Genomic DNA, 14,435 nt, shown 5'->3' with positions numbered 1-14,435 from the left:
GTGAGAAAGAGGTTTTGAGTAAGCCCTGATGGGGGCTGGGACCCTGGGGAGCTGGTGGTACCAGCTATAATAGGGATACTCCATGTGATTAGTTGGGGGGCACATTTGGCTTTCTCTGGTTGGTCTTGAGTTAGAAGCTGGGATGAAAGTTGGTTAAGCTGTTGATTATTTATCAAATCTTGACCCCTTTGGGGGCTTATTGTTACAAAAGTTATTATTTTGCTTCCTGTGTTATTACTGGAGATGGTAGTCTGACTTCCTATGAGTCTGACTCACAGCAGCCCGGCTTCCTCAGCTGGTTAGTGTATACAGGGGGCTGGTTTGTTGGCAGGTGGCTGCAAGTCATGGGTTGGAGTTCTATTTCTATGTGTGGTCTGCCCATGGTCCTCATGCATTCAGTCTCTCTATGGGAGGATAGGGACCCAGGTTTCATTTTACCTACTAGTGGAAAGAATAGGACAGTGTACCATTTAGCCCCCATGCCTACCATGAATGCTTCCCAGCAGGTCCTGACCAAGACCCCAGCTCATGCCTTGCATACTCAGACCTAAATGCTGGTCCCTATACCTCACACAGATTGAACCCATAACCTCTCTCCAGAAAAGTCTGAGTGATCGTCCACCATGAACTCAAACAGATATGTCCTGCACCTGTTTGCCAGGCTTTACTGGGCACTGGGTTCATGATCAGGCTAAGGAAAGAAAACCCCATGGAAATCAGACCACTGAAGGCATTTTTGGGAGCTGGGAAGGCAGTCTTCGTTCTCACATACACATAAGGGAATGCAAGGTTTCATGTGAAATTATCACTCCAGTAGAGCCCAGTTCATGGATGGCTGGACTGTACTGAGGGCCTCTGGAGGTCATTTAGCTTTATCCACACCTCCTGCCAGGCCCCAGGATTCCTGGAAATGCAGAACGGGAGGCAGGGCATGGATGCACTTACTGTGCAGGTGCACCTGCCCAGGTGAGGATGGAGAAACCAAAAGCCTCTCCAAGGCTGAAGTCCCCTCTTCCAACTGTCCTGGCTCTGTCCCCAGGGACTAATTCTTCCCAGCTTGATGTGGGGATGAGGTGAGCCAGGTCCCCTCCTTTCCAATGGTCTGTCTTCACCAAGGCATTGACAATATGTCTGAAGGGCACATTAGGCTCCAGAGAGGCGTTCCCATGTCCCATGCATGCCCAGAGCTGCCTACTGGAGACCCCACAAGGTGGGGCATCATAGCCTGTGAGTGTGCTCATGTGCATGCACTCACGTATTTGTGTGTGACTGTGTATATACATAGATGCATGTATGTGTGCAAGCATGTGTGTGTTTGATGTCTTTAGCAATGAGGAGGGGAACACTACTCTCATAGGTTCCATCTGAAGTCATGGCACAGACCGGTTCTCAAGTAGAATTTGGCCTGCTGGGGTTGAGAACTCATCCGGGCCTGGCTTCTACTGGCTGTGGCATGGGGTGGAAGCTGTCATTGTTACTCTATTTGAGTCTTCATCTCCAGCAAAAGAGTCTTTAGGGTCACACACTTAATGTGATTATTCTGAAATACTAAGTCAAGTGACTTATCTTGTCAAAACCCCTGCTACCCACAGGTTACTGGAGAAATGAGGCAGATCCATCTCTTGCTCTCCATGAGACCCGAGATGCACCCATGCTGTTTCCACGGTTCATGGTTCAGGGAGATTTACATTCAAGTCCTTTTAGGAAATGTAAGGTAGCTATTACATAATACTGAGTCCAACTGAGGGAAATGTTGGTATAATTTAAACATTTAAAACTATAATTTAGAAACTTAAACTGAACACTTTGGGCTTACAACATTCCCCCGCTGGCTCACAGGTCAGTGAGTAGGGTTGAAGGAACACTGGGAAATGCATAACAGAATGCTTCAGCAGGAGGCCTCTTGGTGACTTACCATTCCTAACCCACAACTAAGACTCTGGGAGCTGCTTTCTCCCCTCGAATGTCTGTGGGTACAAAGATGAAGATGAGGCATCATACTCTCAGGATCTGGTTCAACAGTATAATTCATCTTTTATGTGAACATTTCCTTCTCAAAATAAACCATTTTCTACTGAGCATAGGGTGGGAAATTCATGGCCATTGGCTTTGTTGCCCTATTTGAGGAACTCATTGTGTTGAGTGAGAGCACTGTTCAAGCTGTCCTTAGATCTGGTCTCCTCTCCTTGGGATACTGAGAGGAGGCTCCCTCTCAGCATTCAGGCCACTGCCCTTGGGCATTCAGGGAAGAGAGGGCCAATTGGTGCAATCATTGCAAGAAGAAGTTGTGCAGGGAATCCCTGGGTGGCTCAGCGGTTTAGTGACTGCCCAGGGTGTGATCATGGAATCCCAGGATCGAGTCCCGCATTGGGCTCCTTGCATGGAGCCTGCTTCTCCCTCTGCCTGTGTCTCTGCCTCTCTCTCTCTCTCTCATGAACAAATAAGTAAAATCTTAAAACAAAAAAAAAAAAAGAAAAGAAAAGGAAAAAGAAGAAGCTGTGCAGAGCTGATTAATAGAAGTTCTGCCTAAGTCTGAATCCCAGTAGGGTCACCTCACCAAGTGGGTGGCCTGGAGCTAGTTATTTATTTATTTGTTTACTTTGGAGCTAGTTATTAATAAATGTAAGCCCCAGGTTCCTGATTTGTAATTATGTCCCTACCTCATGAGATTGTTGTGCGGATAACATGAGTGAATATATGAAAGCACTTCAAACAGTGCATCACTTAGCAAATGCCCAGTGAATGTTGGTTTGCTGTCATCTCCATCACATCACCACTGTCCTCATCAGAATCATGATCAACATCATCACTGCTACCATCATCATATTCATTATCACTATCACCACCATCACCATCATCACCACCATCATCATTATCCTCATTATTACCATCACCATCATCACCCTCATTACCATCATCATCACAACCAGCATCATTGCCATGATTTTTATGATTTATCACCTGGTGAAAAAAAAATCACCTGATTATTTAATCAGCTATAATTATCAGAAGCTAAAGAAGGTATAGGTGCCATGGTAAGTAAAAACAGTATTAGGAGGATTATTAGGTGCTTTTATCAGTCCTATTTCACAGACAAGGAAGCAAAAGCATAGAGAGACTGTACCCTGCCTTGTGTCACACAGAAGAGTTGGAAATCAGAGTTGGGAAATCTCAGTCAAACTCTTAAGCCTAGAAATACTTAAGTCCTGGAAGGAGGGTGGTTTTGTAGGGCAGCTACAGAGGGGACTCAAGCACCAGTGAGATGTTTCAAATAAATGACTCTAAGTCATTTCAACCACTGAAATTCTGTGATTTTATGAAAACTGTTTATTCCGGTAACCAATTCCAAAATAGAGAGTGAGTTGGGTCAAATATCTTGAAACATGTTCATAGATTAGTAAACAAAAACTGGGAGCTCTGGGGAGACATATTCGACTATTAAAAATAGTAAATGGGATTCAATTTTCAATGTGGAAATGCTGTGGGTGGATGGGCCCAGGCCCTGCCTCTGTGAACTGCTCATAAAAAGCAGTTCCCAGGACGCACAGATGAGTGACGGTCGGCAATCGCATTTCTAATGCTTGTCTAAATGTTTCTCATTTGATCCTTCTCTTATTGGAGTGTTGAGAGATGTGACGAGCTGAAACTCCCTTTAGGGCAGCAAACCCCAGGAAAAAGATAAAGCAATTCTCAGTCCTGATTCAAGATGAATCTTCCTTCCCCCTCATTATAAAATACCTATTATCTTCCTTTATCTCCAAGCGAGCAGCGTTATTTCAATTTAACAGTGTATGAGAAATGCACCACAATATAATAAAAGGACCAAAGATGCACTATTTAATGTCAGAATGACAGATGCTTCAATTAGGCAGACAGGACTATTTCTCCCCAAAATAGATAAAGATGAAATTTTTATAAGATTGTGCTGTTTGTGTTTATGGTACAGTACTGTTACAAGCTTTCATTACAATATAAATTAAAATAAAAACTCCTATTTCAGTGGAAGCCAACCATCTTGCTAATAATTTTGAAACTCAGAACCGCAGTTTATCAAAGTGCCTGGTCCCCTCACCTGGCAGGAGTGGTCTTCCAGGACTGGAGACACCATCCAGGTAAGAAATCTCACCCTGACATTTATACATCCTCTTCCGAGAGAGAAAGGAAGGCGTGATTTGAAAAGCTTGTGGAGATATTTTTTGACATGTGAAAAGTGTTTTCTTGCTCGGCCCATATGTAAAGTCGTTAAGGCAATTGATGGCCAAGGTGGGGTACAGTTTAGAATGCTCTGCTTGTCTTCCCCACGCCCTTGGCGGTTGGAATCAGCCGCAGTTCTGTTTACCACCAAGCCTGAAACCTGGGAAACTTATTTGCCATGGTGAGTTTGGGCCCACAAGGGTTTGGGCCACAATGTTTCTTTAGTGTCCTCCGACCCATTGTAGCAATTTCTTTAATTGTGATCATTCTGAATGAAACCCTGTTAACCAATGATAGCCACACTTGCACTTTCTAAAGCTTTCTCTCCATTGACTCCTCTGTTCTCCATTTTGGGGTTTTACATTCTCCGAACAGTATGAGAACACATTATATTTTATAATTGGAAGAAATGCATCAGCTGTGTGAAAGTAGTCACAATTCTGCAAACAAATGCCTAGATCCGGGAAAATGGTAGTTTGAGATAATATGGAGCTTCTCCTTCTAAAAGCATAAAGAAACATCTGATGAAGTATAACACTTGGAGACATACATAGTGGCTTATGTAAGGAAAACAGGAATGCAGACAGGAGTGTGTGATTGTAGCTGCCTTCAGGTGTTGCAAACCTAGAAAACAGGGCTGGAGACTGGAGTATCGGGCTCTAATTTGCATTCAAGGACAAATAAGCATGAGGCCTTGGGCACAGCTGGGTGCATAGCTGGGGCTCCGACCCTCACACACAGCACACAGCGTGGCTACTGAGAGAGCCTGAAGGGTCAGCGAGAGGGAGAGGTCAACCTCAGCCCATCAGCTAGGGAGACACAAGCTCAACACCCACCTGAATGGAGCAGAGTAAGTGGAACATCGAAAGCTCAAGCTTGTTCCTCCTAGAAATTTGGAGTCCAAGTTTATTTTGGTAACATGATATTTCATATTTCTTAAAATGTAAATTCGTTTAAAACAGAGATCGAATATTCCATGGGAAACTTATAAGCACTGAATTCTGGAAGTTTTCCTCTAGAGTTTTCTTTTTGTTTTGGTTTTGGAGCACTCGTATCTGTCGTGGCTAGAGGGGCATCCCACACTCTGGACAGATGTCTTGGCTTGGAGCATACGGGCTTTGTTTGAGTCTGCACTCTGGTGTGAACTCAGCTTCCTGCAAGGACAAGGACCACCCTGGGTCCTGGTGCCCAGTGCCTCACACCTAACACCTGCCCCAGGTGTTTGATGAGTGATGCTGAGTGAAGAGGATGAATGAATGGGTCACTGTGCCCCTCACTTTCATTTCTGGGACTCTATCCCAAAGTCTGAACAGTAGCCCACTTGCATTGAGTTAAATCAATTTGGAGAAAGAAATGCAGTGGAGAATTCCTTTTGCTCAGTTGATATTAAAAAAAAAAAAAAAACTTAAAAAGAATAGCTGTCTAAGACTTTTTTGCTCTGTGACATGACCTGCCCTTTCTCCCCTGTGTGTCTGTAGCATCCTGACATGGAAGGCGGCTGATGCTCTTAAACAAAGGACTCTTAATAAAGAAGATTTATCATTCCAAAGACTTCTGTTCCAATTGTCAGGCCCACCATAGAAGGGGGGAGAGGTGGCTCTGGGTCTCTAAAGCTCTCGTTTCACATGAAATACAAAGAGATAATTAGAACTTTGGGTGAGCAGCTAATATGATGACATGAAGAGGAAGAGAGAGGATGAACCAGGAGCAGACGGTTGGGGTCGGCCCTCAGTGTCAGGAGGCCGGGAACAGAGGAGGAAAGGGAGGGCCCTCACCTGCCTCCCTGCCACACCTGGATGCCCTTGCAAGAGAGGATGGGTAGGGATTGGCCAGGGCAGGGGGAAGCTGTCCCCCCCAACAGTCATAGTCCCCTCCCTAGAAACTGGTTCCTTTTGCGTGGAGTAACCTCCTTCCCTCCTTAGGGACCAAGTGCCATATGCTCTGCGACATTCCTCATTCTTCACAAACCAGACGTGTGTTTGTTGTCTGATACCAAATCCGAATGGAGACTGGGCCAACCTGAATAGAAGAGATGGGCAAAGGCTGGCCGGCCTGATGCTAGCGGGAGCGGGACCTTGTGCTCCTGGATAGGGACAAGCTGCGGGTCAGGAGATAGCTGGACACTCATGCAGACTGAGTGGGGCTTGCAGGGATGGCTTTGCCTCTGCCCTGCGGCAGCCCTGTCACTTGAACAGGGATGCCAGCCTTGAGCTGACACAGTGCCGAGCCTCTGCTACAGGGTGAAAACAGTAACAAACTCAGTTCACCCGGAATGAGGTGGGTCCTGGGATGTGGGACTTCTGGTTTTAAACTGGGAAAATCCTGAGTGAATTGGGACGAGTCGGTCATCACAGTGGTGGAGTGCAGAGGGCAGGGACCCTGGCAGCGTGTGTTCACATGAGACCTGCGGCAGGTGCTGGCATGTCCTGTGTGGATGAAAGGCAGGAGTAGAGTAAGAAGGGCCCTGGGGTCTGTGGGGAATTTGATCTGGTGTAACCACAGGAGCTGGGCCGGCCCGTTTCGCTATAAAGCTCACTTAGAGTTCAAAGAAATACCCACCTGAACACCAAACAGGATTACTGAAGTGTTTCAAAGGGTACCAGGCCCCCTGTAACACACAAAAGCTTCTTAAATATTGCTTCTATGGCAGCCCCGGTGGCACAGTGGTTTAGCGCCGCCTTCAGCCCAGGGTGTGACCCTGGAGACCTGGGATCGAGTCCCACGTCGGGCTCCCTGCCTGGAGCCTGCTTCTCCCTCTGCCTTTGTCTCTGCCTCTGTCTCTCTCTGAATGAATAAATTAAAAAAAATATTGCTTCTAACTTATTTCTGACCACCTGTTTCCTTCCTCACCGTCCCTCCACTGCCCTGACCTCTGCCCTCCCACAGGTAGCACGGCCCAGTCCCTGGGACAATGTTGGTTGATGCGGCTTGAACTTAAATAGGCAGAGTCTCTTCCAGGAGAGGGAGCAGCAAATCTGGAATCAGATCCAACCTGTATCTTCTAAGAGACAATTAGGGACTTAGCTGAGGTCGCTGGGCCAGAAAGGGGGAGAACCAGGACTTGTCCTCACCATTTTCCAGGAAGAAGCTGCCATCTGCCCTGTGTAGCGGCCGGGTTGGGGAGTTTGGGGACTGGCAAAGTCTCAACGCTCCCTGCGTTCAGCGTGCTTGTCTATGTGTCTGGGGTGAGGACTGAGTGAAGACGATTCTCTTCTGGCCCCGGGGCCCCCAGTGCCGCCAGAGCTAACGGTCTGTGACCTGCAATGGGCAGGTGCCTGGGGAGCCTGCGGTCGGCCCCACGGGCTCCACATTCAACACTCACTCCAGAGTCTGGCATCCCACGTGGGCTTCTGCCAATGGCAGTGTGACATGACATTCGTCTCCTTCAGCTCCACTGGGGTCCCCATTGGTGCTGGATGAGGAGAGGCTGGCGTGCACAGATGACTAAGCTGGAGGCCCAGCCTTCATGGAGCACTGTGGAGTGCAAACGATGGACAGCTGCACGGAGGAACGGGGTGGGGGGGGGGTCTCAGCCAGGTGAAGCCCCAAACGGGATCTCCTTGCCCATGGGGAGTGGAGTGTTCTCAATTCTCCCCCAGGGCAAGGCCGCTCATTGGCTGAGGGCTCTCCTGACCCTGGGGTCTGGCCCTGGTGGCAAATGGGAAGGTGACTTTGAAGGCTGTGCACTTCCAGAACCCTCCCCTCTGCTGTGCCCATAAGGTGGGGGGATGTCTGGCCTCATCAGTTGACTGAGGCCCCACGGGACTCTCAGGGAGGGTCTTCAGACCTTGGGGCCCGGAGCCTCCCAGCACCATCCTCCGGGTCCAGCAGAATGGTGGTCAAAGTGCCCGGTTATTTAAACTGCAATTTGCCTGCAATGATGTTGTTTAGAAGCGTTTCCAAATGTCTGCTTCTGCTTTCATGTAACTATGTTTGCCTACGAATCAAATCTAACGGTATCCTATTTAATTCCCCTCTCTCAAATAGCATGGTGCTTAATGTAAACCAATTACTACAATTCTGCTTTCTAAGAAATCAGGAAATGTAATCAGAGAGATGCAATTTGTTTGCTTTTCATGAAATATCATAGTGTGGTAGCGACAGGAGGTGGCCTTTGGAGGGATCAGAAGGGGTGTGTGTGTGAGAGAGAGGGATGGGAGTCCAGCCATGTGTGCCATCATGTGTCTCTGTGTAGGGTGTGTGTGAGTCTGCATGTAGGGTGTGTGTGTCCAAGCCAGAGGGAAGCCCCAGGACGGGGGCTGAACTCAGGCTCCCTGTCTGTTCACTGACACCCAAGTGTGAAGTACTTTGTAAAAGGCTCATCAAACAGGCTTCAGCTCAGAGACCTGCGGGGTTATGGAGGCTGTGATGGAGCGGTGGTTCTTCAATGGCAGCCCAGCCCACAAGAGCTGGTTTGGCATAATAATAGGAGCTTCATTTTAAACCTTTTTAAATTTTAAATGATAATTACCCTCTGGGGAGAGAGGGGAAGGTTCTACCCTGCACCAGTGGGCTGAGAGCAGAGTGGAAGAGAAGCTGAGACTATAGACGGTAGGAAGGGAGGGCTCCCTCTCCAAGGCCCCACAGGTCAGGGGAACCCCTCTTTTGCCCTCAAAGCTGCAGGGACATTCCCCAGGCTGGGTGAAAAACCCTCCCAGCTAATTGTCCCCTCTACCCCACCCCCCAACCCCTGACTCTGGCTTTGGCTGTCCTTACCTTGTGCCTGTCCAGATGGGCAGGAATGGGGTTGGGGATGCTTGAGAAGCTCTGTGACCTTCCCCCAGAGTCTCTGCACTTAGGGCCTGGGGGTTATGGCTGGTGAGTGTCCTCCCTTTGGTCCTTCAGGGACAGGCAGGACCAGGGAGTGAATGCTCTTGGATCTCTTTCCTTCCTAAATCCCCAGAGACCTCTCTGCAGGCACCAGGAAAAGGAGCTGAGACCAGCTTGAGAAGAACCCAGTGATGCAGCTCACTGGCCCTCACCGGGCGCTCTTGGGGGTTTGTGATGAGGGAGCAGAAGGCAAGTTGAGGACAAAGCACCAGCTGACACCCCTGCAATCCCCACCCCCCCAACTCCTGAGTATCCCACTCCTGAGTGGGATACTGGTGACATTCCTCCAGGGAACTCCCAACCATCTTAATGTTCATGCTTTGCTAGAGGGAAAAACAACTTAGCTTGACAATAGCCAGGCCTCCAGTGTCCTGAGGGTCTTCCTTAGCACATGAAAGTCCTTTGGGACACCTCCTGTGTGTCCTTACCTCCCCAACTCCCAGGTACATAATTAGCCATTCTTCACAGCCCCAGGGCAGCAGCTCTTTCTGCCCACAGGTCCTGTCCCCAGGTTCTGTTAAAATCACCTTTCTGTACCAAAGATGTCTCAAGAATTCTTTCTTGGCCGTTGGCTCTGGACTGCACCAATATTCCAAAGCTACATCCTTTGGATGGAGTGGGGTGTCTTGTGCTCTGCAAACATGAGATCCTCTCTGGGGGACAGGGTTAGGGGGTGGTTACCAATCCCCAAAGGGCTGAGGCAGGGTCCCTAACTTTCCCCAAATTTCCACTTGTGGAAGTGGAATTCACAGAGCAGACAAATCATGGCTGTTGGGTGCACAGCTCAATGGCATTCAGTGCACCCATGACGTTGTGCAAACACCAGCTCTCTCCAGCTTCTAATCTTTCTCATCACTGAGAAGACAGGCTGAGCCCAGTGACCCTTTCAAGCTTCTAAGGCCTGAATTCTTTCCTTTTGAAGCGGGGGCTGGCATGTCATGTCTTGCCTAAACTGCTTCTGTAGTTTACATGGTAAATGCCTTTACACGTGGCCTGACTCCGCTCACCCCACTCTCATGTCACATCTCCTTAGAAGCCTCACATCCAGCTTTTGGGATTTTCTACCCAGTCTGGAGACTTCCCTGGGCTGTGCTGTCCAGACTGCAGACCTTCTCCACTGATGCTGGGAGGGGGCACCTTAAGCTGAGTCATTACCATTTGGGAAAAGCCACAGGGCAAATGCAGTGGACTCTGCTGTCTCATGTCCCAATTTCATCTGATATGATTGTCTGACTTTTGAGTCATGGATAAAACTTTACATTCAATCAAACTCAATATTGAAGTCGGCAAACTAGGGACTTAGATTATTAGAAATCACTCTGATTGCATAGAATCGTCGTATAACGCCCATTCTGTGTGGTAAAAGTATTTATATTTAAAACATTTATATTCTATGAAGCCATGTCCTTTTTTATCTCTTACACCTTGAACAGTCTCTTGTTTTGAGAATTTGTTGAGACAAATTGGATGCAAATCCTCCAGAACCATGCACCGAAAGCAGCAGGCGTGCACTCCCTGAGCGGAGAGAAGAATCAGTCAGGTGCTTGACTGGGTGCCTCGGAAGTGCCTCTGGAGGTGCTCCTGTGGCAAAGGAGGTCTTGGGAACCAGGGTAGCAATGAGAACTTCCCAATGGGCTGCGACCATCCAAGCAGCACCCAAATAGGACCCCAGGGTTTAAACATCTAATGGCAATAGGTCCACTCAAGGCAGCCACCTACATCGGGACCTCCAGAGTGGGGTAAGAGGTGGGACAACTGCTTCCTGACTCCGACCAGACCCCGATGTCACTGTGGTCCCAGGTCTGTGGGGGACCAATGAGATGGCTCTGCTCACTGGGCATCTTCATCGTCCTGAGAGGCAGCTCATCTCTGTGAATGCCAACTGGAGGTGGGGAGAGTGGTTTGAGGTCTGTTAGAGTCCCTGCATGAAGCCTATGACCTGACAGTGGCCTTTGGCATCAGGACACTTGATTGGAGTCTCTGATTTAATCAAGGGTTCTATCACCTTTGTCCATTTCATGCCCCCACAGGGTGTCTACCTCGGCTGCCATCTCCCCACTCACCACGACTTTTTTGTTGGATTGTCATCCAGGTACTCTGGACATGGCTGCATCTGCATCTCAGCTGATGCCATGCAGAGACTCCCATTCTTTTTTAAAAAAAATTTTAAAGATTCTTTTTATTTATTTGAGAGAGAGAGAGAGAGAGAGAGTACAAGCAGGGGGAGGGCCAGAGGGACAGGAGGAGAGAATCTCAAGCAGACTCCCTGCTGGGCGGGAAGCCTGATGCAGGATCCTGAGGCCATGACCTGAGCTGAAACCAAGACTTGGACACTCAGCTCACAGAGCTGCCCAGGCGCCCTGATACCCCCTTCAGCACTCCAGGTGGCCTCCAGGACACAGCCTTCCAGAGGTGGCCCCTCCCTGACACCCTGTCTCCTGTATGGGCTCTACCCCTTGGTTCACCTGTGCCACCCAGGGACTCAGCCTCAGCCCTCTTCTCTGGCCTCTCTTTCTCTCTCTTTCCCTACATGACCTCATTTGGTCCTGTGGTTGGCAGAACAATGGGCCCCAAAGGTGTCTGCATCCCAGTTTCTGGAACATGTGAATATGTGGCCTTATACGACAAAGGTGCTGTGCAGATGGGATTAAATTAAGAACCTCAAGATGGAGAGAGCATTGGAGCATCTGGGCTCCCCAATGTCATCCCAAGGTTTCTGGGAAGGTTCAAAGGAGCCCAGGAGGTGAGAGAAGGCAATGTGGTGGTGGGAGATGCCCAGGGGGCTTGCTTTTCTTTACAAGTCTCCCTTAGCAATGTTTTTGGCGAGAGGGCTTGGGAGACAGAGCCTTTGCTCTGCTCCCACCTTTAAAGAAGCTTCAGGGGTGTCACTATCATGGCCCAGTGGCTGGCCAGCACCTGAGGGAGCCTGTGGGCACTACGGTGGGTGCAGGTAACGATGCCGGAAGACAGAACAGCAGCGGCATTCCTTGGCGTCTGACAGGGAACAGAGAGAAATCAAGTTCACATTTGACATAATTACACTAAAGCATCAGAGGAAATTGGACACTTAAGCATTTCTTACAAGAGCATGAGTACCAGCCTATTTCAGTTAGGATCCTCCCGAAACTATGTTCTGCTTTTCATTTATTTTCATTTATTTGGAGACGGATTTGATTCTATGTGACAGTGCAGGGAACCCACAGAATGGGGTTCCCGGACTCCACTTCTTCCAGGAACTGGAGCGCTTTTCTTGCTGCCGGCTGCAGGGGGCGCTGTGGTGGGCCAGGTGGGGTTCCCTGGAACCAGGTGTGGGCTAGATTAGGAGGTGGTTCAGGTGGGGATTGCACTACTTATGATAATGTATGTAGAGAGAGGATGTTTTTCTCCGTCTCCATGATTCAGGGAAAAAGGAAAGGCTTGGGTGGGCTGGAACCGGGAGTGATGAGATGATGAAATCGACACTGTGGCTCCTGTGTCAGTCAGGGTTCTCCAGGGAAGCAGAACCGATGGTAGGTATAGTGTATACACACACACACACACACACACACACACACACACACACACACGGGGAGGTTCATGTTAAGGAATTAATTCACATAATTGTGGGGGCTTGCAAGGGGGGGTCGGCAGGCTGGAGACTCAGGAAAGGGTTGATGATGTAGCCTTGAGTCTGAAATCTGCAGTCTGGAGGCAGAATTTCTGCCTCCATGAGGGACCTCAGTCTTTTTCCTCTTAAGATAGTCAACTGATTGGGCGAGGCCCACCCACAGATGGACGGTGATCTACTTTAAAATCTATAGATTTAAATGGTAATTTGATCTAAAAACTACCTTCACAGTAACATCTGGACTGGTGTTTGACCAAAATCTGGGCACCGTAGCCATAGGCAAGTTGATTGTAAATTAGCTGCCAGCCCTCCAGGAGTGTGATTATATAGATACTTTCCCCTTGGACAGCCCAGACCCCAGGAGACACCCCTCTTTCCCTGTCCGGGGTGGGGCAGGGGTACCCCAGAGGGAGCAGAGTGGACCCAGAGGACCTCAACTGAGTCCAGAATTAAGCTCCTGGAGCTTCAGTTGCCTGTCAGTGATGGTAAGTCATGTAAGCCAAGATCTAGGTTGGGTTTTCCTCACTTGTGATTGACAAGGAACTTTTTGGGGAATAGGCCGGGACCTGGATTTCTGCCTGGAGCAGCCTGGTAACAGGCTGTACTTTGTTTCCCCATCTGTAAAATAGAGTGACACAGTGGGAGAGATGCACATGGAGGTAATGAGGTGGGGAAAGGGGGTGGGGGTGGCTCAGAGAAAGCCCCTGGGCTCCAGGCTGCTGGTGTCCCTGTCTATCACCACCGAGGGGCTCCGTCTGCCACTCGACGGGGGCATGGCTGGGGACAGTGAGCTATAGAGGAGGAGGGAACGCTCCCCATCCCCAGCCTTCAGGAGACTCTGGGACAAGTGGGCTGCAGAGAAGGTCTGTGTCTGTGTCCGTGTCTGTACGTCCATCTAGCTGTAGCCACATCTATATCACATCCATATCTATTTTTTCTTCCCATTATTTTGCAGTGGGCCTTAAATTCTATGTATACTTATTGCACACCCACATACACATGTGTTTCAGGCACACTTGAGATAACATCTAATGACAGTAAACTTTGTTTTGGTGACAGAGAGTTTGGCTTGTTAACTTGGTTCTGTCTTTGTGGGTGGAGCTGCCACCTAACAGTGTTGAGTCTCTTCAGAAAGTCTCTCCAGAAGAGTCTAAGAAGGGGCTGGTAGGAGAAGATGGCACGTTGGAGAAGAAGGAGCTTCTACATCAGTGTTACCTCTTTTTTTTTATAGGAATCCAAAAATACTCATTTATTTATTTTTATGTATGCATACACTTATATATTATGTATTTATAGGACTACAACAGTACTTGTTCCCCAACAAGACAAAAATTACAATGTCTGATAGTCAATAAAAAAATATTGGGTCAGACAAGAAGCAAGAGATTACACTCATAATCAGTGTTACCTCTTAATTCTGGATGCATGAGCTGCCTCCAGCTTCTAGAATGATCTGGGTGGGGATCAGATAATGCAGATATCAGCTGCCCTCCATCCCCTTCTTTCCTTTCTCCCCTCTCCTGCCTTGTGTCCTTGAGCCAGAGAACCTGCTCTTAAAATGAGAGTGGGGTTACCCCAGGACAGTAGCTTAGCAAAGAGCAGAGGTAGAGAAACATGATCACTGTCCCTGAACGTCAGCAGGTTGGAAGAGGAACAGGGCTGATATCACGGCTGGGAATGTTGGGAGTGCCTGCAGAGTAGCCCCGAAGTTTACGGGTCTGGGTTCGAATCCTGCCTGTGTGCAGCTATGCTGCAAGGGCTGTCACCTTGGCTTGCTCCTTAAGCCTCACCTTCCTCATCTATA

At 48.6% G+C, this 14,435-nt stretch overlaps 1 long non-coding RNA gene across 1 annotated transcript; it reads left to right on the top strand.

Annotated features, from left to right (window-relative positions):
- Window positions 1-87: 87 nt before the first annotated feature.
- Window positions 88-6,629, top strand: LOC140624627 (uncharacterized). The gene is made up of 3 exons (XR_012024091.1): window positions 88-1,714; window positions 4,001-4,112; window positions 5,673-6,629. It is a non-coding gene; the product is annotated as an uncharacterized lncRNA (long non-coding RNA).
- Window positions 6,630-14,435: the final 7,806 nt, after the last annotated feature.

This window comes from Canis lupus, chromosome 3 (assembly GCF_048164855.1).
Source record: "Canis lupus baileyi chromosome 3, mCanLup2.hap1, whole genome shotgun sequence".
NCBI classification, from domain to species: Eukaryota; Metazoa; Chordata; class Mammalia; order Carnivora; family Canidae; genus Canis; species Canis lupus.
Note: the sequence above shows the minus strand (reverse complement) of the source record. Positions and strands in the feature narration are given on the sequence as shown.